At 45.7% G+C, this 14,165-nt stretch overlaps 1 protein-coding gene across 1 annotated transcript in view; it reads left to right on the top strand.

Annotated features, from left to right (window-relative positions):
• Positions 1-14,165, top strand: part of LOC308336417 (uncharacterized protein) — a gene marked incomplete at its 3' end in the record, with an annotated part of 688,546 nt that overhangs the window by 17,949 nt on the left and 656,432 nt on the right. The gene's annotated exons all lie outside the window — the stretch shown is intronic.

Below are 14,165 nucleotides of genomic sequence, written 5' to 3'. Positions count from 1 at the left end.
AGTGCATCTTATGCTTTTTGTACCCGCTCGACCTCGGTGGCGGTGCCGCATTGTGCTCCCCCGATTTAGCATGCGCAATTGCGCATGCTAATCTAGTCGTCTGTCGTAATAGCTGCGAGCCATCGACTCCAAGCATAACTGTATTCCCTTTGTTCGCGATAAACTCTTAAATCTAGGCTATGACGCTGGCGTTCCTGACTGAATGGATACTGTGTAGAGGCTACAAATAGAGGAAGACAGTGGGGCCTATAGTCAAGAGAGAACTAGTATTCACTGCTCCACAGATTTCTTCTGGGGCGAAGTGTCTGTTATGAATAGCTGGTGAAGTACATGATAGCCCCACAGTGCTGCCACTGTCGCTTTTTTCGAAAACACTCACTTTCTCAGAGCGATCTTCCATCTGCTTCATTCACTATTCATGACTATAGTCCTGCGTCTCTCGCTACTTGGGAAGTAAATAACCTGACTATTTTCCTCTTTGTGTGCCCCCCCCCAGGGGTGTATAAAGTAACTAAGTACTTGAGTATGTCAAATTTTCAGTACGTTCACTTCTACTCCACTACATTTCAGAGACAAATAATGTACTTTTCCTCCACTACAATTATTTAGTGGCAACTTTCGTTACTAGTTGTAACGAGCTTGTAGGTCTGCTATTTTTGAAAAATCATAAAAATACGGCACAAATCTTTGAATGTATAGACTTAATTTCGATGTCAGGCCTAATAAAAATGTGAGTACTTTTTGGTACCCCCCCTCCACTCCTGTCCTTTAAATGTGAGTACTTTTTGGTACCCCCCCTCCACTCCTGTCCTTTAAACTGTGAGTACTTTTTGGTACCCCCCCTCCACTCCTGTCCTTTTCTCCTAAATCTTCCCCTCCTTGTTTACGTTGTCTCCCTCTTGTTGTTCTCTCCCTGGCTCCTCCCTCCTCCTCCTCCTCAGGGACGTCGGTGATCCAGCTGACGGCCACGGACGCCGACGACCCCACGTACGGTAACAGCGCGCGCGTCGTCTACAGCATCCTGGAGGGACAGCCGTACTTCTCCGTGGACGCCAAGACTGGTACGATTACCTATTGAAAAAAATTGCAGATTTACAAGCTCATTTACGAGCTTGTAGATCTGCTGTTTTTGAAAAAAATGTGGCGCAAATCTTTGAATGTAATTTCAGATGCTCAAACAGTGAGCCTTCATTTTTCTGGTGTGTGCTGTTTGCAAAAAGAGCAAACAAAAGATTACAAGATTACAAGAAGCTATCTATCTCTCTCTCTCTCTCTCTCTCTCTCTCTGACACATGACCCTAATCTGTATCACCAGGCTCCAGTTACTGACCCTCTATACACCTCCTTTGTGCACTCACTTTCTCTTTTCGTTCTGTCACCCTCTCACCCTTTTTCATTTTCTTACTCTCTCTCTCTCTCTCTCTCTCTCTCACTCACTCACTCACTCTCTCACTCACTCACTCACTCACTAGTCACTCAATTCAAATCAATTCAAGGTGCTTTATTTGCATGAGAAATGTAAACTGTGCGTTTACAATTTACTTTGCCAATGCAAAGGTGGAAGAAAACAATCAAATCAAAAACAATGTGTGTACAAATAAATGTTGAATATAAATAGGAGTGAAATAAAAGTGTAAATAGGGCTGTGTTATGTTAAACTATAGCCTATAAAAATAACAATAAAACCTGTGCATTTCCTGTTAGAATTGGTTATACATCCATATAGGAGAGGTTAGTTTGTTATAAAGTTTTGAAAGTTGACTGCAGTATTTCGATGTCTTGCATTCACTTGGTACGTATAAAACCTTTGCGACTGATAGCAGCAATTCATTCAAATGTACATTGTGATTGAATTTAAGTTAGTCCCTCTGTTTATATGAACAGTATTTCTGTATATGTACCGAGGTCATTTAGGGTAAGTAAACAGTGCAGTACCAATACGTTTGTACTTTTACTCAATTACATGTTGAATTCTGGACTTTTACTTGTTATGGAGTATTTCTACATTTAAGTAAAACAATGGAGTACTTTTTCCACCACTGGCGCAAGGTCTCAATCTCCCTCTCTGACCACCATGCAGGTGGCGTGTCCCTGGCGGACATGGGATTTGTAGTCCTTAAGGTCTCTCTCTCTCTCTGTCCCTCAGGTCTAGTGTGTGTGTCCCTGGTGGACATGGGATGTGTAGTCCTTAAGGTCTCTCTCTCTCTCCCTCAGGTCTGGTGCGTGTGTCCCTGGCGGACATGGGATTTGTAGTCCTTAAGGTCTCTCTCTCTCTCCCTCAGGTCTGGTGCGTGTGTCCCTGGCGGACATGGGATTTGTAGTCCTTAAGGTCTCTCTCTCTCTCTCCCTCAGGTCTGGTGCTTGTGTCCCTGGCGGACATGGGATTTGTAGTCCTTAAGGTCTCTCTGTCTCTCTCTCCCTCAGGTCTGGTGCGTGTGTCCCTGGCGGACATGGACCGGGAGACCAAGGAGAACTACACAGTGGTGATCCAGGCCAAGGACATGGGAGGTCAGCTGGGCGGCCTGGCGGGCAACACCGTGGTCAACATCACCCTGAGTGACATCAACGACAACCCGCCCATGTTTGACCAGAGTAAGAGTCCCACGGCGACCGCGCTGTGTCCCATTCAGCATTATATCCATTGAGACCTGAGACCTGATTCTAGAAATGTCTTCTGAAAAACCTGTTTCTATATCAGTGGTTCTCAAACTTATTTCATGGACCCCAAACATTTTATACAGCGTTTTGTTCCATTGACTCCCATGGCTTGCGTATATACACTTCACATTTTAGACCACTAAAACTGGGAAAGCACGAGTGTCATACTCATGTTATACTTTGCCTAGTCAAAAGTAGATATACATGCTCATTTTAAGTCAAATATTTGCTACTGGGGGGGGGGGGGGGGGGGGTCCCTGCAACAAGATATTTTTTAAATGGGAGTCAACGGCCAAATGTATAATAATAGTTTCCGGGGTTCCTTAATTGATGTGAAAACCACTGACATAGCAACATAGGAAACTGTTAGGATTTAGAACTACAGCATTTTGTAGAATCAGCCACATGCAGAGCTCATGTTGTTTTTCCCTGCTGTGCCCATTATTGGTCCCCAATACACCGTAAACGCATTATTTATTTATTTTATTTTAAAATGTGTGCCAGTTGGTTGATTCCAATGCCTGAAGGAGGAACACTGAATAGGAACTTTAAACATTACGCTGTTAAGGAACGTTACGTCTTGAGCTACAAAGGACTGCATCTCCCTTAACTACCCCCCCCCCAACCCACACACACCCACCCCTCTCTCTGTCTCACTCTCTCTGTCTCTGACTGTACAAGTCATTAGGCTCTTTTAAGGCCACCAGTCAACCAACCATTTACCCCCCAGGGCCTCCTCCTCCTCCTCTCAAGCCTGCATTCCTCCCCTCCTCCTCCTCCTCGCCTCCTCGTCTGTCCCCTTGTTGGCCTGCCATTCGGCCCATGCTGTCTCTTGTGATTGCCCCCGATTCTGGCTCCTCTCATTACGGCCTCCCCTGGAGGTGACGGGTCATTTAGCTGTCCACCGCCATCCCAGTCTGGCCCTTCTCACTGGTGGCTCTGGAACCCTTCTTAAGAAGGAAGCCATAATAACCAGTAACCACCCGTTCCCAAATTACTACCCCCCCCCCCCCCCCCTCATGCTATTCCCCCCCAATTAGTGCACATTTAAGTCCCATTACTTTGATGGGACTTGAAGCTCCATTATGACGAGGTTCACGGACTCCGTGTGGACGAGCACAATGCATATGATCGCTTCACATCAGTGCTGGTCAGGAGAGAAGGAAATGGGCTCTATGCACACACACACACACACACACGCCATTTTGGCGTGTGTCCCTGCTTCCTTCACAGGTGTTACCGCTGATTCTGATGAAGGCTCTGTTCCATTCTGGTCAAACAGAGTCCAGGGTGCTGATGATTGTGCATGTTGTGCTCACTGGAAACACTCAATGCTACTCAATGTGTCCTTGAAATGGCCCCGTACGGGTGTGTTCTATTTGTACACCGCTACAGGTTGTACACTCTCAGAGTTATGGGGGTCCTTAAAAGTATAAGGATTGAGAACCACTGCACACTAACAACTTTTTATGTCTATGGACAGTAGAAAGAGTTTTTCTGTGTGCATATAGCCCATTGGGAAAGGGGAGTAACATGGCAGATGGAAATGCAACGCCTACTTTTGTAGAGTGTGTGTGTGTGTGTGTGTGTGTGTGTGTGTGTGTGTGTGTGTGTGTGTGTGTGTGTGTGTGTGTGTGTGTGTGTGTGTGTGTGTGTGTGTGTGTGTGTGTGTGTGTGTGTGTGTGTGTGTGTGTGTGTGTGTGTGTGTGTGTGTGTGTGTGTGTGTGTGTGTGTGTCAGTGGTAGCCGGTAGGCGTGCGTTTTGAAAAGGTTAGGACGACTTTAACCACTAAAACATTAGTTACACAGTGTAATTAACTTGACTGGTGTCCCCCTAGGGCTCTCTATTAGGTACATGTGGCTAATAACCAAATCTCTTTGCAGAAATTAGCTGATCTACAATCTCACAATTGTTAATTAACAGTTAACAGTTTGCAGAATTACAGTACATTTCAAGCACAAACTCAATACAAAGACTGTTAACTGTGAGTGGACGACCCAATTAAGCATTACACTTGTTTACAAGAGGGTCCATCATTGTTCAATTCATCAAAACCACTGACACCCATCTAATTTGGACATACTCCAGTAAAGTAAAAATAAAACCCACTAAATGTACTTATGGCAGTTACTTTCCTCCACTGAGCATGAATGATGGTCTGCTGGACCGGGCTCAGCTGTGTAAAACACAAGCGAAGGGGTCTGTCGCCCTCTTGTGGACAAATGAAACAACTTGTTTGTTTGTTTCCACAGCCTTGGATGGATATTAATTAAACATTCCCCATCCCACTCATTTTCACATTTTGAGAACGGTGTTTTTCAACCCTTTTCATTTCAAGGTCCATTATTTATTTGGCATTCGAGCCACGCGTCACCATTTGATGACATTTAGCCTCTCTCACCCAAGACATATTTTGTCATCATTGGATTAGATTTGGCCCACAATTCCATGCTGCATTAATGTGGTGCCATTAGGAGAGATATCTGGCAGACCTGGATCAACATAGCAATTCTACTACATTCTGTAATGTCTCTAATTTAAGCCTTTTTTAATCTTTTGATCATAATCATAATAATCTATCTATAAATGCACCAAGTCTCTGTCGGTCTTTGTGTAATCCACTGTTACTCGAGAACCGTTCGTTCGCCCCACAGTCTTCAAATTCGACACACGCGTTCCACTCCACCGCAGGGAGTGCCGTGGCCGGCAAAAGTCCATAGACTCACTCGGCTGCCGCACGACGTCATGCCTGAAAGCCCCAGACATTGGAGTGGCTGGCTCCCCTCAAAAAGTACAAAGATCAGGTCAGAAACGTCTCTCTTTCTCTCTCTTCCTCTCCCTCCCTCTCAGGGCTGTATCAGATGAGCGTCCATGAGTCTTCCCCCGTGGGCTCCGTGGTGGGGCGTATCTGGGCCAGGGACCGGGACATCGGCGTCAACTCCGAGATGACGTACACCATCATCGACGGGGATGGCAGGGACACCTTCGACATCAGCACCGACCCCACCAACCTGTTTGGCATCATCACCATCAAGAAGGTATGGACGCCAAAATAAGCTCAAAGTTGATCGACAAGCTTATATAAATTTGAGCTTGCAGATAAGCTATTCTTGATACTTTTGTGTGACGCGGCTGTAGTATGATCAAGTAGGACATTAATTTAGGGGAAGAAAAGTTTGAATATGGAGACAGTGACAAATCCGATATATACATTTTTCAGAAAACCTTTTAGCCTGTGACCCAAAACAGAAATTCTATACATTCCCTCGGGACCCAAACTAGTGAAAGTAGCAGATCTCCAAGCTCACAACGCGTCGCTTCGCGCCACCTTGTGAGCTTGTAGATCGGCTTTTTTCACTACTTCTTAAATATTTGTTCTAATTTATGGAATCTTCTTCATGAAATTACTGAGTTATTAATTCATGAAAAGTTTAGCTTTTGAAAATGTTTTGAAATAATAATAATTAAAAAACAAATAAAGGGACCCATAAAAATGTGTCTGGGGTTGCTATAACGTATGTATCTCTTTGCCCCCCCCCCCACACACACACACACACACCAGCCTCTGGACTTTGAGAAGAAGCTCAGCTACACGCTGAAGGTGGAGGGCGCCAACACGGTGCACGCGGACCCTTCGCTGCCGCGGCAGCACCGCGCCGGGCCGTTCAAGGACGTCACCATCGTGCACGTGAGCGTGGAGGACGTGGACGAGCCGCCCGTCTTCGCCTCGCCGTTCTACAGCGTGGAGGTGCCGGAGAGCGCCGAGATCGGCACCGTGGTCCAGACCATCTCGGCCCGCGACCCGGACGCCGCCAACAACACTGTGAGGTACACGGACAAAACATGGAAGAAGAGAAAAATGAGCACTCTTAGTCTGGGGGGCACGGCTCACGAAGAATCACTGTAATAGAGATACAGGCAGCACTCCGAAAGTCCAGCCTTCCTCAGCGTGTAACTGATACTGATACACGCTGAGGAAGGCTTGATGCAGAAACACGTCCGTGTTTTGTCTGTCCGTGCTGCACAATGCAATAAATGTACCTTGAATGGACTTCGGAGTGCTGCCTATCTCTCTATTACACGGACACTCCAATTCAAATATGATTATGTTTGGGTCCTGAGTTCAAATATGATTATTTTGAGGGTTCACAGCCTAAAAACATTGAGCACCACTTGCTCTACGACACCAATAGCAATAAGTCAGAAAAAGTGCTACAAAAATGCACCAACAAACACTGTTGCACATTAACGCAGCACCAATCAAGGGTAACTTTAGTTACACATATCACTATCGATCACTATAGCTAATAGGACTTCAGTTTAGTAATTTAATACCCCCCCAATATATAACCCCATTAATCAGTCAACTCCATTACACACAATATATGGTGCATTTCCTCATGTGTGTTGGTGTAAAATCAACAATGTTCTAGCCTAAACACACTCAAATGAATTCAACGGCATATGTAACATAATTTTGTTTACTAGACTGCTGGCTATGAGTGAACAAACGTTTCACATTTAATGAGTTATGGCACAAACAAGTCTCAGATCCTATTCTACTCTCAAATCGCTGGGAATATTTAACAGCACGATCATTAAATGATTTGTGGCACAGCAGCGGTGAAACTTGTTATTCAAGATTCAATAGCCTTCTTATTACAATTTCAATGAGACATTGATTGAAACTCAATTTGGTCTGAGCTCAGCAGACAAAACAGCACACCACAAATGCACAAAAGTATGCATATAATCTAAAAACATCCTCCGACGAAGTCAATAAAGTTAGAATAGATAACAGTGGTTCAGAACAGTGGTTCTCAAAAACAGCAGATACAGTACAGCTTGTACATCTGCTATTTTTTAAAGTGTTTGAATAATTTGGGCATTTTGTTTTAATACGAGTCTCTTCTGTGGGTCTCTGGCATGAACCATTTTCAGATGGGGGGGGGGGGGGGTCCTCGCTCAAATACAATCAAGTTTGAGAACTACAGATTTAGAAGGCGTTTCGGCCTCAGGTCTTAATGGGTTAAATGCTGTTCTGTTAGCTGAAAAGGTTTTTCACTTTGTTTTGCTTTTTTCTGCTGCTACTGTGAGCAGGTATGCCATCGAGAGGTCCAGCGACCCCGAGAAGTACTTCTATATTGACATCACTTCCGGGTCGCTGATGACGGTGCAGCCACTGGACCGAGAGCACACACCCTGGCACAACATCACTGTCCTGGCTATGGAGATGAGTGAGTCACAGCGCACCACGCACGCACGCACGCACCACACACGCACGCACGCACGCATACACACACACACACACACACACACACACACACACACACACACACACGCACACACATACACAAGAACAATAGAACATGTGTGCTCACACTGTCTCTGTGTATGTGTGTGTGTTCTGTCACAGACAACCCCATGCAGACGTCGAGCGTGTCGGTTGCTGTGAGGGTGCAGGACGTGAATGACAACCCTCCGTCGCTGACTCACTACTTTGAGGCGTATCTGTGCGAGAACGCCAAAGCAGGGCAGGTACTACTACTACACACACACACACACACACACACACACACACACACCACACACGCCCACCATATCACACTGTATCTATCTTATATATCCATATCCTGATACTGGCATTTTAGGGGTTAACCTCAAACAAATTGCAACAGAAACAATTTTTTTGTTTCATAAATATGTTAGTAACAACATATCAAAAGTCCTAAGAAGTAGGGGAACATATTGAAAAATGCTAAAATAGGCGATGGCCTGAATGGGAACTACTCAAGTGAAGTACAAATACCTCAACTACTGAAGTAAATGTACTTAGTTACTTTCCACCACTGTACACCCAACTAACTGTGTGTCCTATATCGACATGGCCAGCTGATCCAGACGGTGACGGCAGTGGACCCAGACGAGCCGTCAGGAGGCCACCGCTTCTACTACAGCCTGGCCCCGGAGGCCGTCAACAACCCCAACTTCACCCTGAGGGACAACCAAGGTAAAGCTGTTGTGCTCACTGTACATCGCTGTATTTTGGCTTAAGTCTTTAAGTCTTTCATGCCATTCTGTACTGTCCTCTATTTGCACCAAGCCTCCCAGTAATAGTATTACTACTGGGGGGACTGCTTTTCATTGTTTCACAGTTTTTCGGTCACCCAGTGGCAGCGATATTGCAGCCCATACCTGTTCATACCCCCCGGTGTGCAAGAAAGTGCAAAACTATATATTAACAAAAACAATATGTCCTCCTCCTCCATCCAGACAACACGGCGTGGATCCTGACGCGCCGCGGCGGCTGGGCCGGGCGGGAGCAGACGCTCTTCTACCTGCCCATCTTCATCTCGGACGGCGAGGAGCCGGTGCAGACCAGCACCAGCACGCTGACGGTGCGCGTGTGCAGCTGCGACGGCGAGGGCAACGTCCTGTCCTGCAACGCCGAGGCCTACAGCCTCCCCGCCAGCCTGAGCCGCGGGGCGCTCATCGCCATCCTGGCCTGCATCTTCGTGCTGCTGGGTGAGTGAGTGCAGCTGTGTTGATTTAGTCGTCGACTGAAACTAAGACGAGAATTGTTCGTCGACTACCTTTTTTCACTGACGAAAAGTGAATGGAAACTAAATGAAAACTAAGCTATGATGACTAAAACTAAGACTACATATACTGACAATTCCGTCAACAAATAAAAACTACACTAAAATGTTAGGAAGGGACTAGTGGACAAGATATCCACTATAAGTAATTTTACAATTAGTTGCATGCTGAAAATAGCTGATCTACAAGCTCACAACGCGTCGCAAGCTTTTAGATCGGCTATTTTCAGCAAGTGTAAAAACTGTAAAAAAATAATGGGCCATGGCATGAAAAAGGTTGAAAACTACTGGTGTCAGTGTGACAGTAGCATCGGAAACCCAGACGTTTTTATTTCCAGGGAGAAAAAACAAGTCTGGGGCCGAGTACACTTCAATTCGGCATAGAGTATACAGCGCAAACGTCGCTCACTCTCTGCTGATTTCTGATCGTCTGAACTTGTTAAATTGACACACACACGCACACATGTACAGTTTGTACACACACTCTCTCTCTGTCACTATAATTTCTAATTAATTAGTCTCATGTCCAGCAGCTGCGCAGAGTTTCTGCCTATGCCATAAAAAGCATAGGTGAGTTCCAGTCTAGTGTGACAGTGAAAGACTCTCATTCCACTCTGTCTCGTTGTCCCCCCCCCCCCTCCCCCCACACACACACACACACAGTGCTGATCCTGCTGATGCTCTCGCTGCGGCGCCACCGCAAGAAGCACCCCTACCCGTGCGACGAGGAGGAGAACGTGCACGAGAACATCGTGCGCTACGACGACGAGGGCGGCGGCGAGGAGGACACGGAGGCCTTCGACATCGCCGCCATGTGGAACCCCGGGCACCACGAGGGGCCGTACCACCCCCACCCGCCGCTGGGCAAGATGAGGCAGGACATGCTGCCGGAGATCCAGAGCCTGTCGCGCTACGTGCCGCAGGCGTGCGTCGTAGGAGGAGGTAGGGTCACGGAACCACGTGAAAGTTACACTTAAAAATACGATATAGTCAAAATGTGCTTAAAACTTTAAATGGCACTTTTTCTTACCACCGGCACCTTTGTATACCACAATGCGATGCATTGTGAGGTTGTACATCTGCTATTTTCAAAAGATTTTTAAGTAAGAGTAAGATTACTTTTTCCCACCACCGACAATAAACGATAACAGCAACCTTTCGTCCCATGCATTCCCAGGCGGCGGCGGGGAGGACAGCAGCAATGTGCGCGGCTACGTCGCGGCCAAGCTCCTGGAGGCGGACGTTGACTCGTGCGCGCCGCCCTACGACTCGCTGCAGACGTACGCGTACGAGGGCGAGGGCTCGGTGGCCGAGTCGCTCAGCTCGCTGCAGTCGTCGGGAGGCGAGTCCAACGGCGGTGACCACGACTACGACTACCTCAACGAGTGGGGGCCGCGCTTCCGCAAGCTGGCCGAGATGTACGGCGCGCTGGACACAAACGCTGGCCCCCTGTGGTAGTCGAGGCCCCCGAGGAGGTACTTAAACCCATTAAGACCCACAAGGACCAGATTCTACAAAATGTCTTCTAAATCATGACGGTGTTCTGAAAAACCTGTGATTGTTAGTGGTGCTCAAACGTTTTCATGTCAAGGACCCACAGAATGAGGTGTATTTTGCCGCCAGCCACCCCATCTTAAAATATGTTATACCAGGGACCCACCCATCCACCCCAGAAGCAAAGATTTGAGTTAAAAATGTTCACTGTGAAAGAATATATTCATGGTTTTTCAAAGCTAGCAAATCTACAAGCTCGTATAGCGCTTGTAGATCTGCTATTTTTCAACAGCTAAAGTATAAAATAATGTGTAAAGTGGTTAAAGGCTAACATGGCACTGATGCGTCTCTCAGGTCTAAATGGGTTTTAACGCTTACTTTTCTTTTTTCTTTCTTTTGTTTTTTTTTATCGCAGATTGACGGCAAAGACTGACGACAAAAGATTGACGACAAAAAAAACGCAGCGATGGATGAGAGGCGATATAGGGAAACGTGAGACGGACTTGCGGAGTGTTGCTTATAAAACCATCCCCGGATAATAAGACTCATATGCCTTAATACATTTATACTTTAACCTCTATGACTAAAATTTGAAATGAAAAACACCTTGAATATTTTATTTATCTTAGAAATAGTAAATTGTTCACCCCAATAGGGACCACTCCTGGCGCAAATTGATTGGGATTCTGTGGATTTTTCTTTTTATAAAAAGAAAATATTCAAAAGTAAATACATTTTTTATTATAGTTATAGAGAGCATAGTATAATGTATAATTAAGGCATATAAGTCTAATTAGCCAGGGATCCTTTAATGAGGGGGAAAAAGCCGCTTCAGTGGGTGTGCTTACCTACTCTCATCCCTCCCGTCGGCTGTGTAGCATCTGTGATTCCGCCCTGCCTTGAAATGCTGGTGATGTTGCCAATGGAGACGGACTGGAGCGAAGAAGGCACTTCAGAAAGAGAGGGCGAACATGGAAGCTTCGCGGAGGCCTTAAAAGGAAGCGGCTTCAAAAGCACACCGCAATTCCTCTGCCTGACTGCACCGACAGGCAAAAAAAAAAGAAAGAAGAAAGTCTTTAGTCCAAAGCGTTTCAGGTTCCAGTATACATCCCCAGGATGTAGAGGAAACAGGAAACTCGGTGAAGCCTTACCTACTACAGTCACGCAGGAGATAAACTCTGAACGCCGACTGTGTAAATCAGCATTCACGTTTTTTTTTGTTCAGCTGAGATTTGTATTCTTTTTCTTTTCTCTTTCTCGTCGTGGCCCAAACAACTTGTCAACGAATAACTGAAAAATGAATAGTGAAGTCAACGCTGTCATTTCTTTGCTCCATTTCGTGTTTGCCCCCATGTGTGCCGGTCTTAATTTATTTATTTCCCCTTTTTTAATGGCTGTATTTATATTTCTTATAACTTATTTGGGTATACATCAAACCAACACTGTACTTATTGTCACCTTTACGGTGTTGAGATGGAAGTATGATTATGATGATGAAAAAGTTAAAATGTAACATGTTGGGTTTGCCCTTAGTTTTGATATGTCCCCCCCCCCCCCCCCCCCCCTCTGTTTCTCAACCATGGGGTTATTTCATACATTGACGTCATGGTCAATAAAGAAAATGTGAACCCCAGTGAAAAGACAGTTGAGAATAACCGACTGATGTCACTCTCAGGAGATGACAGTGTAATCCTATGTGGATTTTGAAGGTTCATAATGTTTGCTGTATATATTTTTTTATATTCTTTTATTCCTTTGTACTATTTGTATTGTATTGTTTGCGTCCGCAAAATCCATAAAGCAGACACTGTAGACTTTCAGGACTTAGATGGGTTGAATTACACCCCTGAATTTCAGCCCAGCGGAAGAACAAAGGGACATATTACACTCCGACGCACAGTGTTGACAAGAAGAAAGACCCATAACAACGTCTACATATCTAATTATCTATCGACAGTACGCTTGTTGTTCCTGGATGAACACACGACACAGCCCGCCAACGCACGCGAATGCTTCGGATACTCTTGTCGTTTCGGCAGCAAAGGAAGGAGTCCCCATTTGTCTTTGTTTGCCTTTGTCTCTCTGTTTTACATGTGACCTCTCTGCAGCACCACACACATGTGGCTTAAATACTCCCATTTACTACAGACTCCTACAGAGACATTGATAATCTGCTTCAAGTGCCAAATGTAAAAAGAAAAACTACAAAACATCACAAAAAAAGAAGAGAGAACGGGTGAGAGAGAGACATTGAAATGCAGGGAGGCCGGATGTTAATTTTGATAAATAGGACTGGGAGGAATCCTCCTTGAAATCCATGTGGTCAGCCATGCTACATTTAGTGGTATGTGAATGTAGATAATGATTTTGTTGTATACTTTGTAATAAAAAGGGAAAAGAAGAACAAGTGGTTTGATTTTTAACATGAAATACATGATATCTCCATTATGTTGAACAACGGGATGAAACTTTCAGTGCTTCGTGGTGGCAGTCATTCCAAAATAAGTGCTGGACTGAACATTACGTGTTCCCCTGAAGCATGACAGAAGTAACCTTGTGTCACCACCAGACTTTCCACCTCAGAGGAAAGCCTGGTCGGTGTTCCTAAATCACCTGTGTGAGCCGGTCAAGACCGGATGGTAAAATCTTTAAAAAAATGATTTTATTTCTGTGTCCGTTTGTTTTAGTGTACATTCTCAGGTCCTTCCTCCTCCCTGCGACGGCAGATGGGAGAACAACTCTGTGGTGCAATAGAGGGGGACGGCTACGTTGACCAACGGAGGGACCGTGGTCAGAAACAACAGCAGGAGCTGGCCTTGTGGGTACATATCCAGTGACAGCGAGGCCAGAGCACAGGTACAGCAACGGCACCAAGACCATGGCGAGGTCCAAGCCAGCCCACGGTAGATGCAGCCATGTAGTTGCTTCGTCTCGGTTCCGGCGGCGCCTTGCACGCAGCTCGAAACATCTGCAAGAAGCAGGCGAAGATGATAACGACCGACTTATGATGAAGGTCGAAGGGCCATGAAGCTGCACCTTGTCCATGGATGTCAGCTCTGTGTGCTTCTCAAAGATACTTACGACCGAGGAGAACTCTGTAAATTCATCATTAAATGCCCAACCACGGCCCATATCACCCCGAAAGCACAGTGAACGTGACCCTTCCTGAGGTAGTGTGCTCCGTGGCAAATGAAAATGTAGCGCTCTATTGCAAATAAGGCCAAAGTCACCTGGCATGCCAACAGGAAATTGTCCATTATACCCACAAACCTTACTTAACGTTACCGTTGTACCCTGCAGGACGTTGGGCAGCACATACAGTATATGCCTGGAGTAATAGCTATTAAAATGATACACACTGCTAGATTTTGCAGAATGGTGTAGTGAGGTTGCCTGGCATTTCCATGTCTCACC

Source organism: Protomyctophum bolini (genome assembly GCF_963924005.1).
Source record: "Protomyctophum bolini genome assembly, chromosome: 21".
In the NCBI taxonomy this organism is placed as follows: Eukaryota; Metazoa; Chordata; class Actinopteri; order Myctophiformes; family Myctophidae; genus Protomyctophum; species Protomyctophum bolini.
Note: the sequence above shows the minus strand (reverse complement) of the source record. Positions and strands in the feature narration are given on the sequence as shown.